We start from the raw sequence: 15,275 nt of genomic DNA, 5'->3' as shown, positions 1-15,275 counted from the left end.
TTGGAAGTCTGAGGTGCAGTAGCTATTGAATTAGTTGTGGCAAAATTCAGGGGATTTACTTTGGACACAACACTGCTAATAATACTTAAAAGAACCAGAGATAGTGGTGCTTACCAAGGGTTTCTGTCATTGACTAAACACCTGTGGTCCTTGTCAGAAGTTTTCTGTTAGTGTGATTTGTAGAACCCTGCATATTTCAGAGACTATCATTGGTCAATAGGAATGGGTAAGTTTGGTGCCAATGATAACAGTAGCCTTTCTTTGGCCTGGATTGTAGACATTAACTGTTGGGTAGTTGAAAACGCTAATTTCACCTCTCAACAATAATTTGCAGGTGACTAATTATCTTTTAAGTTATAGCAAAGTATGACATGAATCTGGCAGATACAGGCTTTGGTGGTGCATACTCCCAAGTGAGCAGAGAGCCCATTGTTGATATGGAGCAAATTAAACTTGCCCTTGAGATGGGGGGGATAAAGAAAATGTTTGATGCTGATAAAGTTTAGGCGTTACTAAATGATGATTGCTTTCTTCTGCTGTCTGATACAGTTTGATATGACCACTGCCTCTCTCTAAATTCTAAAGCAGTGGTTCTCAATATCCCCAATGTGGCAAATCTTTAATATAGTCCTTCATGTTGTGGTCACTCCCAAACATAAAATTATATATGTTGTCATTTCACAACTATAACTTTGCAACTGTTATGAATTGTAGCATAAAGATCTGTGTTTTCCAATAATCTTAGGTGACCCTTGTGACTGGGTTGTTTGATTCCCCCCCCCCCGAAAGCTTTATCCAGTAAAGCTCTTGCACAATCATCATGTCATATATATTTACCATTAATGTAAATTGATATCTATTATTTGGCTATTGCCATTTTTGGATAAATAAGATTTTAAGAATTTTTAAGCAAATTTTAAGATTTCGAGAAATTAACTTGAATTTGTTTTCAAAGTCAGATAGAATTGGTGCAGTTTAGTTGTTATAGATGGAACTTTTCAGTTAATTACTACTATTGTGCTATGAACTGAGTACATGATGTTTAAATGATGTGCACAGACCAGAGTGAGCAGAGTGGCAGTGAGTATTGCAACAAGATACTTGGGTCTGTGAATGTCAGTGGGAATATTTTGACCACCGTCCAATGTAATCAAAAGTAACTTCCTTAGGAATCAGTTTTGAATGATCTCTTTTTATTGAATTCCAGTGAGTTCCAAAGACTTTCACAAGGATTAAATGTAAGAATAAATTTTCTACGAAATAAGGGAGAAGTGAAAAAAAAAGGTGTCTTAATGCATTTGTGCATATTGTTGAAGGTTAGTTGCATATTATATGGGTTTAATCCCAGGATTTAGGAAGTAGAAGCAGTTGCATCTCTGTGTGTTCAAGGTCAGCCTAGTATCCACATTGACCTCTCATATAGCTACGGCTGTCTGAAGTAGGATTCTGTCTCAAAACAAAACAAAGCACAAAAATGAAACAATCAAACAAATAAACAAACAAAAACCACAATGTTTACAATTAAGGGCCCAGTTTCAGCAAATCAAATAACCGGGTTCTGGAACCTCTTTAAACAACTTGCTTACATTCTAATGAGCAGAATGGAAACCTATTTTTTATAGTGGAGGAAAACATTTATGTAGGTGGGATGGACCTGGGAAAGGGAGCAACAGAGTGAAGAATTAGGTCTTTTTCTTTGCAGTTTCTCTCTCCCTGTAAATCTTTACACTGTCCATAGTAGAATATGACAATTTATTGCTATTGTTGAAATTTATTCGGCCATTTGTATATTTTTGCTTATTTTTGGAAAATCCTATCAATGAAAAGTAGGTATTTGATGCCATTTAACTTTATATTAAAAAGTAGATGACAGCATTTTCAATTCAGAATTGGGATGTTATTAGTTTTAACTAAGAAAGGCTTATTAATACATGAAACATATTACTTAGCAGATTGTAAAAGTGATTAACAACATGAAGGCTAACTTATTTATATATTGAAAGACATTAGCTGCTTACTTTAAATGATTTGTAAGGAAAATGTTCATATAGCCTTACATTTTATATTTTCATCACTAATAGATTTCATTTACTCATTTATTAAAAATGTTTAGCATCTTTTTTTTGGGGGGGGGGGTGGAGGCTCTGTTCTTAGCACTAAAGGTACATGACCTCAATGGTAAAATCTACGCTGATAGAAAACCAGAAGATAGGGAATGACCTTGTTTCCTGTGGAGTCCTCTAAGCAGATTCACACTTCAAGTACAAACATCATTACTGTGATATTTCTTCTAAGCCACTTGGCTGAAGTGATATAGCAGACGTGGCAGTAACAGAACAATACATAATGCCACCTTCTCATGAGATCAGTGGCCATCAGTTTTAGACCAGAAAGGCCACGTGTGCTGCAGAATGTCGCGTGGATCCGATTTGTACTGATTTGTTTTCTTTCTGGACATTTTCCACCTACTGTAGAACAATGATCTCTATATGTCCCTTCATGACATTTAAAATCTTTGTTTTGTTAGATAAGGGGACATAGCCAAGAAGGTATAAAAGGCTCTTTGTCCTATGACAACAGGAAAAAAAGTAGTTTAGTTTCCTGGCCTTCTGAGGACAGCATCTCGATCTCTGGTTCAGCCACTCTCTGTGTATGAAAATTTTCCTCCTAGGATCTAGATGGCTGACAATGACTGTCGAAAAGTTATCCACGTTTACAGTATATGCTTGCCTAGACCATTTATTTCTTCCCTAATGTGAACACAAGACATTTCTCTTTTAGCCAAAGAGAATAAATATATTTAATTTGGTTAAAATTATTAAAAATGACAAATAAGGTTTTATTTAGAAGTGTGGTTCTAAAAAGTAGGGTATCCAGGCCTTGATGCTTGACCCTATTCTCTACCAGTTATTACTGTGAGTTATTACTGGTTACATCTTTCATATGGGTGAAATGTCATCTTACCATGTCTTCAATACACAATCTTGCTGGCCTTGATGTATTCTTTACCCTTCAGGCTGACATATCCCACCATTTTCTTGATCTTTATGCTACATTACTGAATAGGCATACCAAATGTAATATTCTTAAATGGGACTCTAAATCTTTTGTTTCCCTAAAATCACTCACCACAGTTTTTGCCATCTTCAGTAGGACGGTTGTTGGGTTTTTGTTTAGCTTTTGTCTAAAATCTTTAATTGTTCTGACCTACTATCTCTTCCTCTTTTCACCCTCTATGCTTGGTTGACAAAGGAGTCTTTTGTAAAGCATTCAGGATTCTATCTTTTTTTCCTTCCTCCTCCAAACTGTCATCTCTCATGTGGACTACTTTAATGAGCTTTGCTGGTCTCTGCTGAATCAAGCCTCAAGGCAAGGGTGCCATCTACTTCAGGTCTGCAATTGATACAGTGTTCTTTCTGATTTTTCCAGAGTATGAGTTGGGATACAAAGTATTCTTTGAAATTGCTGCAGACAGACAACCGAGTGTTTAATGATGCTTTACCATCATTCCTTGAACACCTAGGGCTTTATCCTGTGAAAAGATTTGGATCTCTGGGCAACGTATATAAGATCTTTTTTAGAAAAGAGGAAACAAAGAAAAAGCAAATCCTACCAATTAATAGTTAGTTGTATAAGTTATATATATAAAAAAACCATAACATTTGTTTCAATGACTGTTGTCAATATCTCCAAGCTTATAGACTGAATCCTTTGCTAGTTAATAATTTATGTTCAAAATTAAAGAAGTAAATGGCTTGCCGTTTCTTGGCTCTCTATGAACATTCAGTCCTTACCTAATCACAAATCTGATTTTTCCCTTTATTCATTGGCAATCTTTTACTTTTATCCAGTTAACTTATTTTCTCAAAGACATTCTGTGATCCCCATTTAATACTTAAAAGTAGATTTAGTTTTGTTTTCATTTAATTTCATGTATTTGCATGTGTCTGAGTAGGGTTTTGAGCATGTGCACGTGAGTGCCTGCAGAGAATAGAGTAGGGTTTTGGGTCCCCAGGAGCTGGGGTTACTGAAAGCTGTAAGCCACCTACTGCAAGTGCAGTAAACTGAACTTGGGCCTTTGGTAGAACAGCCAGTGCTCATAGCCATTGAACGTGTCTCTTTATACTGGCTTAGCTTTTGGTTCCTTGGTGCTGACTTCTGTATTAAAAATGTGAAGAATAGCATTATTTCTTTGAGAAATATAACTCATGCTGAAATATATCTTTTATTATATATAATCATATATATATATACATATATACATACACACATACACACACACACACACACACGTCACAGAGTAGTTGGAACTAAAACTATCATATCCTTGGCTTGAGGCTTGATAGAGCAGAGACCAGAAAAAGAGCCGTAACATGTTTTCAGGATATCCTGCGGCTTATAGATATAAATAAACTGGGCTCAACATGGCTCCAATGCTTTATTGCAGTAATAACAATACTTTCTCAATCCACTGTTAGTTAGTGAGCATGATTACTGTTGTAATAGATACAGCATATTAAAAATGCATTGATTTTTTTTTTTTAAATTCACTTGAGGTTCCTGTTTTGAGCTATTCTTTTTTTTTTTTTTTTTTTTTTTGGTTTTTCGAGACAGGGTTTCTCTGTGTAGCCCTGGCTGTCCTGGCACTCACTTTGTAGACCAGGCTGGCCTCGAACTCAGAAATCCGCCTGCCTCTGCCTCCCGAGTGCTGGGATTAAAGGCGTGCGCCACCACGCCCGGCTTGAGCTATTCTTAACTAGCAGGTTTTATTATATAACACATGTTTTACATGTTGGCTTATCTGTTTTGCATAGAACTTCATGCTTATGATAGAAAATTAGAAAAAAAAGCTATTAAAAATACGTAAAAATTTGTATATAAACTTTCTGTTCCCTTAAAGTGGAATAGGTTTGTTAATTACATTCACTTTAATTATGATAATGAATGTTTTTCACACTTAAAGTTTTATATAAGCATTCAATTATATTACACATTATAAAATATTTTAAATGACAAGTTTCTAGTTAACATGTTGTTTCTAATTTCTCATTAATTGTGTTAAAGCAATATTCCATGTATGTTTAGTTTTCTTCCGTGCCTTCTTATCCATGATTATCATGTATTATTTACGATGTCACTGTGATTTTTCTACTTTCATGTCTTTGTAATCTGTGTTACAGTAACATGACAGTTTGATACCTTCAACACAATCAGAGCTCCAGACATCTTTATGCTCAAAATTGCCTAAAGAGGGAGCTCTTGGACTTAGGACTTTCTCAAGACTGGAACTGATCAAAGGAAACAAAATATCATTCAGATATTAAAGTGGTATGCAAATTGGTGACTAATTAACACGGTTCACACCAGAAAGTGAATATTCCATTTATACTTCAAACATTTTCCTTTCACATTTTCCCTGCTAAATATTGCCTTGGACTCCTCAGGCTATAAATACTGTCTTTTCTATTTGGGGATTGGCTTGCCAGTTCCATGGAGAATAATACATCATGTTCCTCTCCTTTTTTTGTGAATTATTAGGCCATAACAATTATCTGTTCTCTTTCTGTTGTCTCATAAACAATATGGAATTAGCACAGGAATAATGTGCTCACAATATATGTTGAAGTGAACATATTAACAGTATATTCTATCATCCTGAAATTAAAGAAAATACTGTAAGTACATTTGACCAAATTTTTAGTTTATAAAATCTCTTAAATATATAAGAATGAGCCAAACAACTGTAAGAGATCTATGAAATATACACAACAATCTGGTACAGGCTGAAATCCATGGCTGTACTTAGCAGACTATATAATCTTTGCTTATTACTAAGAGCATATTACAGTATGCTCTTAGTCTCTGAGAGTAGAGGAACCTTGTTTGCTAGTGAGGATTAAGTTTTAAACATGAATCCAGATTAGGTGCATCAGTCAGTACCCTGTGTAAGATTAGGTGCATCAGTCAGTACCCTGTGTAATTTCTGTGTTCTGTTATCAATAGCCTGTTCTGAAAAATTTTGTTTAGGAGTAATTGCCCTTGAGAAAACCAAATAACAGTGCCTATGATTCCAGACATGTGGTGAATTTTTCACAAGTTTTGTATCATAATCATATTCAGAGGCTGACACATCATCCTCAGGATATACTTTTTGGCATCAGTAATATGATTTTCAGGCTCAAAATGAACAGAGGTGTAGGTGGCAGTGGTGATATTATCACAGATTTTATTTATTCCAGCATTAACTATAGAAATGACTCCTCTGTGAACAGTTCTCATAGTTTTGAGAGCTTCTACATGGGAGTAGGTTCAGCTGTTTCTCTGACATTATTGTGGCTGTGGACTGGCTGAGAAAGCAGCTACAGTGTGGTCTCTTCAAAGGTTGCATGTCATGGCTTTAAAACTATCTACAAGAGGTTTCAACTACTGGACAGCAGGTGTATCAATTACTAGCTGTTGTCCAAGCTTCAAGGGTCAATGATTGGTGGTAAGAATAGGATCAGAATGTGGGGTGATGACTTGAGATTCAGGAAAGGCACCAAAGCTGGATGAGTGTGGTGGTCCGTCTGTACTCCCTGTGTTCAGGGTGAGGGATAAGGGGTTTCTGAAATGAGCTTGGTACCTAGATTAGCTGGATTGGAAGCTTACTTCCATATAGAAGATGGATAGAAATTAAAGGAGATACACAACATCAAAATCTGACCTCCACTAATGCACACACATTTAAATATATTTGTGTATTGTCACATATGCACACACACGAATGCACACATGCATGTATGCACACTCACACACATACACACATGCCATGAGCCAAAGAAATCTTCATAATTAGTGGGACAGTGGTGGCACATGCCTTTAATCCCAGCACTTGGGAGGCAGATTTCTGAGTTCGTGGCCAGCCTGGTCTACAGAGTGAGTTCCAGGACAGCCAGGGCTACGCAGAGAAACAACTTTTCAGAAAAAAAGAAAAAAAGAAAGGAAGGAAGGAAGGAAGGAAGGAAGGAAGGAAGGAAGGAAGGAAGGAAGGAAGAAAGAAAGAAAGAAAGAAAGAAAGAAAGAANGGAAGGAAGGAAGGAAGGAAGGAAGGAAGGAAGAAAGAAAGAAAGAAAGAAAGAAAGAAAGAAAGAAAGAAAGAAAGAAAGAAAGAAAGAAAAGAAATCTTCATAGGGTCATAGGGTGTTGTGTATCTTTTGTCTGAAATTGAAATATTTAATCTGGCAGGGTTACTCCATAAGACAGAAAGCAAACAATTTAAAACATTTTCAGGAAGTCCCAGAAACTGACCAGTTTCACTCTCCACAATTACCCCAACATGTTGAGCTGCCTGCAGCCTGTGCAGTGTGCTATAGGTTTCCAGCTTTTGTGAGCTACCACCCATGCTGGGGTGGATTTTGGTGATGCAGCTTTCTTTGAGACATTTCTGCTCTTATGAATATACATATACATATATGTATATATATTGTGTTTTTTAATCAGTGAAGTAAAATTATACTGTTGATTGTTATTCCTTAAAAAGAAATTAACAATCTAATTTATAAAAATAAAATTCATCTGTTTGAATGATACAGAATTAAATAAAATTATATGGAAGACCAAGTTACAGTTGATCAGAGAACATATGTGAAAATGTTATAGAAATGGACTATGTTGGTAACCAGTAAGTACTTTGCTAGACAATTCATGGTTTCCTGGTCTAATAAAAGAAAACACATGGTGGGACTCATGTCTCTAGGTGCATATGTAACAGAGAATGACCTAGTTGGCCATCAATGGAAGGAGAGGCCCTTGATGTTATAAAAATTCTATGCCCCAGTATAGGAGAATGCCAGGGCCAGGAAGTGGGAGTGGGTGGGTTGGGGAGCAGGGGGAGGGGCAGGGGATAGGGGATTTTCCAAGAAGAAACTAGGAAAGGGGATAGCATTTGAAATATAAATGAAGAAATTATCTAATAAAATATATTTTTAAAAAAGTATGAACCAAACATGTAAGTCATCTGCTTATGTTCTTTGCAATTAAAATGTGCTATGAAAATGTATGTGTAGAAGCCTGAAGATAATCTCACATATCCTTAGAATATGCACCTCATTTGAGACAGAGTTCTCTTGGTCTGAACATTACCAATTAGGCTAGGTAGTCTGGCTGGTAAGAATCAGGGATCTTCCTGTTTCTGTCTCCCCACTGCTTAGATTAAAAGTGCAGACCATCTTTATGAATAAATCTGTTATGAACATAATTGAGCAAATGTCTTTGTGGTATGGTGGAGTATCTTTTGGGTATATGTCTAGGAATGGTATTGCAAGGTATGAGGTAGAACTATTCCCAATTTTCTGAGAAACTGCCAGATTGATTTCCAAGGTGGTTGTACACGTTTATATTTCTAACAACAATGGAGGAGTATTCCCCTTGCTCTTTATCCACACTAGCATGAACTGTCACTTGAGCTTTTGATCTTAGCTATCTAGACTTGTATCAGATGGAACCTCAAAGTCATTTTGACTTGCATTTCTCTAATGACTAAAGAAGATGAACATTTCTTTAAGTGGCATACTGCAAGACGGTTTGCTCAACTATGTTCATAGCAGCTTTATTCATAATAGCCTGAAACTGGAAACAACCCAGGTGTCCTTCAACTGAAGAATGGATAAAGAAAATGTATTACATTTACACAATGGAATACTATTCAACTACTAAAAAACAGGACATCATGAAATTTCTCAGTAAGTGGATAGAACTAGAAAATATCATCCTAAGTGAGGTAACCCAGACCCAAAAGATATGCATGGTATGTACTCACTGATAAGTGGATATTAGCCATAAAGTACAGGATAATCACACTACATTCCAGAGATCCAAAGAAACTAAGTAACAAGGAGGGCCCAAGGGAGGATGATTGGGAGTCTCACTGGAAGGGGAAGTAAAATAGACATCTGACGTGGATGGAGAGAAGGAAGTGGGTGGGAGAGGGAAATAGAAGAGGGATCAGGTATGGGGAGAGTGGGAGTCTGGAATGAGAGGTCTGGGAAAGAGAAAGGTAAAGGGATGGGGGAGGCGTTTGTGGGATAAGCCAGAAACTTGGGATAGGAAAAACTCCTAGGAGGATATTGGATGACCCTAGCTGAGATTCCTAGCAGCAGGGGATGTAAAGCCTAAAGTGGCCACATCCTATAATCATTCCAGTGGAGGGAGGGAGACACCAACCCACTCAGAAAATCTTTGACCCAATATTTGCCCTGCCTACAAAATATGCAGGAATAAAAGTGGAGCAGAGATTAAGGGAATGGACAAGCAATGATTGTCCCAAGTTGAGATCCACCCCATGAGAGAGAACCAACCCCTGACACTATTACTGATACCCTGCTATGCTTGCATACAGTATCCTGGGATAACTGTCATCTAAGAAGCTTCATCCAGCAGCTGGTGGAAACAGATGCAGAGAACCAAACATTAGGCAAAGAGATCAAAGACATGGCAAGGAGACCTACAGTGCTAACTAACCTGGGCTTATGAGGGCTGAGACTGAACCAAGGCCAAAGAGTATGCATTGTCTAGGTCCCCTACACATATGTACAGCTTGGTCTTTATGTGGGTCCCCTAACAATGGGAGCAGAAACCATCTCTGACTCGGACTCCATTGCCTGCCTCTGGATCCCTTTCCCCAAGCTGTGCTGTCTTATCTCAGTGGGCAAGAATGCACATAGTTCCAGTGTGACTTGATATGCCAGGGTGAGTTGGTATCCAGAGCAGAGCAGGAGTGCTCTCCTTCTCTAAGGGTAAGGGAGGGGCTAACAAGAGAAGGCAGTGGGAGAATGGGACTGGGAGGAGAGGAGAGAGGGTGGCTGTGATCAGGATTTACAACCTGGACAGGCTTGAACCCAGGTCCACATGCTTATACAACAAGCACTCTGCTGACTAGATATAGGCTCAGTACTATTTGTTTAAGGGAAAAAATCTATGTAATATTTTTAAACACTGATTATTCATCAAATATTTTTAGACAGAATGTGAAATCCTGGAGACTAGCTTCTTGAGTTCTTTATATATTTTGGTTATTAGCCCTCTGTTGGATGTGGGCTTAGGAAAGATTTTTTTTCCCAATCTGTAGGTTGTTGATTTGTCCTATTGTCTATGCCCTTTGCCTTACAGAAGCTTTTCAGTTTCTGAAATCCCATTTATCAATTCTTGATCTTAGAGCCTGAGCCATTGGGGTTCTGTTTAGGAAATCCAAGCACCATGCCAATGAATTCAAGACTCTTTCCCACTTTCTCTTTTATTAAATTCAGTGCATCTGGTTTTATGTTGAGGTCCTTGGTCCACTTGGACTTGATCGTTGTGCAAGGTGACAAATATGGATCTATTTTCATTTGTCTACATACTGACTGCCAAGTTAGACCAGCAACATTTATTGAAGATGCTGTCTTTCTGTTTTCCATTGTATACTTTTGGCTTCTTTGTCAAACATCAAGTGTCTGTAAGTGTGTGGATTTATTTCTGGGTCTTCAGTTCTATTCCATTAATCAACCTGTCTGTCTCTGTACCAATACCATGCAGTTTGGTTTTGTTTTTGTTTATTGTTTTTTTTTATCACTACTGCTCAATAGTACATACAGTTTGAGGTCAGGGATGGTGATTTCCCCCAGAAGTTTTTTATTGTTGAACATTGGTTTTGCATATTTTAGATATTAGCCCTCTATCAGATGTAGGGTTGGTAAAGATCTTTTCCCAATCCGTGGATTGCTGTTTTGTCCTATTGACAGTGTCCTTCGCCTTACAGAAGCTTTTTAATTTTATGAGGTCCCATTTGTCAATTCCTGATCTTAGATTAAAAGCCATTGTTCAGGAAATTTTCCCCTGTGCCAATGTGATCAAGGTTCTTTCCCACTTTCTTTTCTATTAGATTCATCGTATCTGGTTTTATGTGGAGGTCCTTGATCCACTTGGACTTGAGCTTTGTACAAGGAGATAAGAAGTCTAATATCCAACATATACAAAGAACTTAAGAAGATAGACTCCAGAGAACCAAATCACCCTATTAAAATGGGGTACAGAGCTAAACAGAATATTCTCAACTGAGGAATCTTAAATGGCTTAGAAGCACTTAAAGAAATGTTCAACATTCTTAGATATCAGAGAAATGCAAATCAAAACAACCCTGAGATTTCACCTCACACTAGTCAGAATGACTAAGATCAAAAACTCAGGTGACAGCAGATGCTGGTGAGGATGTGGAAAAGAGGAACACTCCTCCATTGCTGGTAGGATTGCAAGCTGGTACAACCACTCTGGAAATCAGTCTGGTAGCTCCTCAGAAAATTGGAAATAGTACTACCAGAAGATCCAGCAATACCTCTCCTGGATGTATACCCAGAAGTTGTTCCAACTTGTAATAAGGACACATGCTCTACCATGTTCATAGCAGCCTTATTTATAATAGCCAGAAGCTGGAAAGAACCCAGATGTCCCTCAACAGAAGAATGGATACAGAAAATGTGGTACATTTACACAATGGAGTACTACTCCACTATTAAAAACAATGATGTTATAAAATTCATAGGGAAATAGATGGAACTTGAAAATATCATCCTGAGTGAGGTAACCCTATCACAAAAGAACACACATGAAATGAACTACCTGAGAAGTGGACATTAGCCAAAAAGAAGCTTGGAATACCCACAATACAACTCAGACCATATGAAACCCAAGAAGAAAGAAGATCACACCAAAGTGTGGATGCTACAGTACTACTCAGAAGGGGGAAAAGAATAATCTCTGGAAGTAGAGGTAGAAAAGGATCTGGGAGTGAGAGAGGAGGGAGAGGGAAGAGGTGGGGCATGCAGTTCAGATATGGGAGGAGATGAGAGGGAAGTACAGAGGGTCAAGAATTTGAAAGTAGGTGTATAGCAGTGGGGGAGGTGGTGGTGGGCTAGCCACTAGAAAATCTCAAATGCCCAGGACTCAAGAGGTTCCCAAGACCTAGCAGGGATGACTTTAGCTGAAAAATCCAACAAAGAGAAGATAGAATATGTAGAGACCATATCCAGTGGATAGGTATAGCTCCCAGTTGAGGGATGGGGCCACCCACTCATCTCAAAAACATTAATCCATAATTCCTCCTGTAAAAAGGAAATGCAGGGACAAAGAGTGGAACAGAAACTGAAGGAAAGGCTATCCAGAGACTGTCCCACCAAGGGATCCATTACATCTGCTGACACAAAACCCAGACACTATTGCTGATGCCAAAAAGTGCTTACTGACAGGAGCCCAGTATAGTTTTCCCCTGTCAGAGCTGAACCAATACAGATGCCACAGCCAAACATTGGACTGAGCTCAAGGACCCCAGTGGAAGTTTAGGGTACGGGCAGAAGGAGCTGAAAGGGTTTGCAACCCCATAGGAAGAACTATAAAATCAAACAACCAGACCCCGAAAGATCCCAGGGACTAAACCAGAAATAAAAAAACCACACGGGGTACCCACGAATACAGCTGGATATATAGTAGAGGATTGCCTTATCTAGGATCACTGGGAGGGGAGCCCCTTGGTCCTTTGGAGGTTTCATAACCCAGGATAGGGGAACACTAGGGTTCTGAGGCAGAAGTGGGTGGGGGTTGGGAAAGCACTCTCAAAGAGGCACGGGAGGGAGAAGGATATAGGGGCCTTGTGGAGGGGAAACTGGGAATGGTGATAACATTTGAAATGTAAATAAATACAATAGCCAATAAAAATTGTTTTTACTGTCCTGGCTTTTTTCTTTTTCCATATAAAATTGAGAATTGTTCTTCCTTTGTCTTTGAAGATTTGTGTTGGAATTTTGATGGGGATTGCCTGAATCTATAGATTGCTTTTGGTTTGATGGCCATTTTTGCTATGTTAATTCTACCAATTCATGAGCATGAGAGATCTCTCCATTTTCTGAGGTCTTTGATTTCTTTCTTGAGAGACTTAAAGTCCTGGTCATATAGATATTTCACTTGTTTGGTTAGAGTTACCCCAAAATATTTTATATTATTTGTGACTATTGTGAAGGGTGAAAAAAAAAGATGTAAAATCCTAAAGCATCCTATTTTAGTGTGTGTGTGTGTGTGTGTGTGTGTGTGTGGCCATGAACTTTTTGAATGAACCATGTGTGAGACTAATCTTGCTTATCTAGAGTGTCTATCAAGTTCTGAAATTTTGTGATATAACTGTGTTTATAGTTGTGATTGCCTACAGCACACCTGTGCTCTGGCGTATGCTCTAGAGTTTTATTCAAGCACATTCATTTGATGGCCAGAAGAGTCACTTAGTTGTCCCCTGTGTTGCAGCACCATGGCTTAGCTATTCTCTGGTTCCACTGTCATAGTTTAAATGTTTCAGTGTCATCCTAGTGTCAGATCACAGACTTCTGTGAACTCTGCCCACAAGTGAATTGTATACCCAAAGTTACACTAAATTTGCCTCAGGACATCAAGTCTACAGAGCTTCCTTGGGATGTCCATATACTCCACTTATGGCTCAGTGAAAAACAGCACATTCTACCTAACCTGACCTCTGACTTTGATGTGGCAGAAGAGGATGGATGCCTGCAAGTTATCCTCTGACCTCCACAACCATCCCATGGCATGCATGTACAACACACACACAAACACACACACGCATACACACACACACACACACACACACTATCTAATGTTTAAGATGTATTAATTGCATTTCATTAACTTTATTCTTTAAGAATCAAAAAAACAAAATTAACTGTGGTGTTAATGTAAAAGGTAAGAGAAGATGAGAAAGATCTGAATCTGTGAAAATTGCATTTTCTCTTGAATGATGGCAGAGTTTCTCCTGAAGGAGTTTGAAGTTGAAATTTGGCTCCAGACCTGTAAAAAGTAAAGATAATTTGGGAGTTCCGTGAATAGCATGCTAATAGTTTTAACGTTTAAGATTTACTTTTATTTTCAGGAGTGCTTTTATGCCCGTAAATATAATGTTTCAATTCAAACACATAAAATTGACCTATAGCGTGCAGCACAATTGAGATAAGTTTTATACAAAAATATTATCCTTCACTGAGTTTCATTGTAAATGATACATAATGGTTTTAATTCAGGACTCTAGATTCATAAGATATGAACAAACTTACTATTGAACACTGATTACTTCATTAAAAGCATGGTCATACAATGACTTTGGATCAATAAGATATATAATTCCATATTAAGTACTTGTTTTCATCCTTTTTCCTGTTTTATATCTTCAAACTATCTTTGAGAATCATCTCTTTCTTAACACAAGTTACTAAATAACAACTCAATTTCAAGATTTGTGCAGATGGCCTTCTAATGAAGCCACAGGTGGTTTCTGCTCTCTTAATTAGTGCCAGTGGGAACATGGTGTAGTATTAAGCCCACATTTGAATTTGAACAGGTTCTGACTTTGTACATTCTACCCACATTTGTACTTGAGTGTGAGCTCAAAGTTACATCAGAATGACAATCCAGAGAGAATGTTAATCAGTCTCAGGTCACTGCTGAGAAGGTACAAGATTCCTCTTCCTTGCCTATAGCAGTCTCTCAGATCGCAGGCCTTTGGGTGGTATCTTAGACCACAGAACATGCAATCAGTTTGACAGATAAAAAAACATTTGTTATAACGGAACTCAGCAGTCATACTTTTGTACCTCAATTGTTTTACCCTTTGTGAGATTTTAAAAGGTTATTAATATTTCTCATTATTTAACTCCTTAGAAGTTTTCAAATTATTTTAAGCTTTAGTAACTTATTCAAATAATCAGTAGTAGTTTGTTTTGTGATCAATATTCTGAAAGCATTCACTTAATCTTCATTAGTTTTCAAAGTTAAGCATTTCACTTCTCTCATGATTTAACAAAAAGGTATTTATGAGGTTCAACTTCATGGATCTTTCCAGGAATGGTATCTGAAATAAAGAACTGCATGAAAATATATAATTCCTTTTATGCTATAAATATTAAAGTTAGAATGTGAACAAGGCTGATTTAATCCCCTTCCCTCTCTCTCTCTGTGTCTCTTTGTTGTCTCTCTCTCTCTCTCTTTCCTTCCTTCCTTCCTTTTTATTTAAAGACTTATTTATTAATCTTATGTATATGAGTACACCATTGCTCGCTTCAGACACACCAGAAGAGGGCATCAGATTCCATTACAGATGGTTGTGAGCCACCATGTGGTTGCTGGGAATTGAACTCAGGAAGAGCAGTCAGAGCAAACTCTCCAGCCCTCTTTCTTTTTTCCTTCCTTCCTTTCTTTCTTTCTTTCTTTCT

The 15,275-nt window shown here is 37.8% G+C and overlaps 1 protein-coding gene across 2 annotated transcripts in view; it reads right to left on the bottom strand.

Moving 5' to 3' along the window:
• Positions 1 to 13,664: 13,664 nt before the first annotated feature.
• The window catches only part of Csn3 (casein kappa), a 6,900-nt gene continuing 5,289 nt past the window's right edge, over positions 13,665 to 15,275 (bottom strand). Inside the window, exon 4 of one of the 2 annotated variants that reach the window (XM_029477969.1) lies at positions 13,665 to 13,857. The gene's annotated coding sequence lies outside the window, so the exon portion shown is untranslated. The remainder of the gene's footprint in view (positions 13,858 to 15,275) is intronic. The other variant, XM_021163837.2, reaches the window with a different exon arrangement.

Source organism: Mus caroli, chromosome 5 (genome assembly GCF_900094665.2).
Source record: "Mus caroli chromosome 5, CAROLI_EIJ_v1.1, whole genome shotgun sequence".
Taxonomy (NCBI): domain Eukaryota; kingdom Metazoa; phylum Chordata; class Mammalia; order Rodentia; family Muridae; genus Mus; species Mus caroli.
The sequence above is the reverse complement of the archived record's forward strand: the minus strand, read 5'-3'. Positions and strand labels throughout refer to the sequence as shown.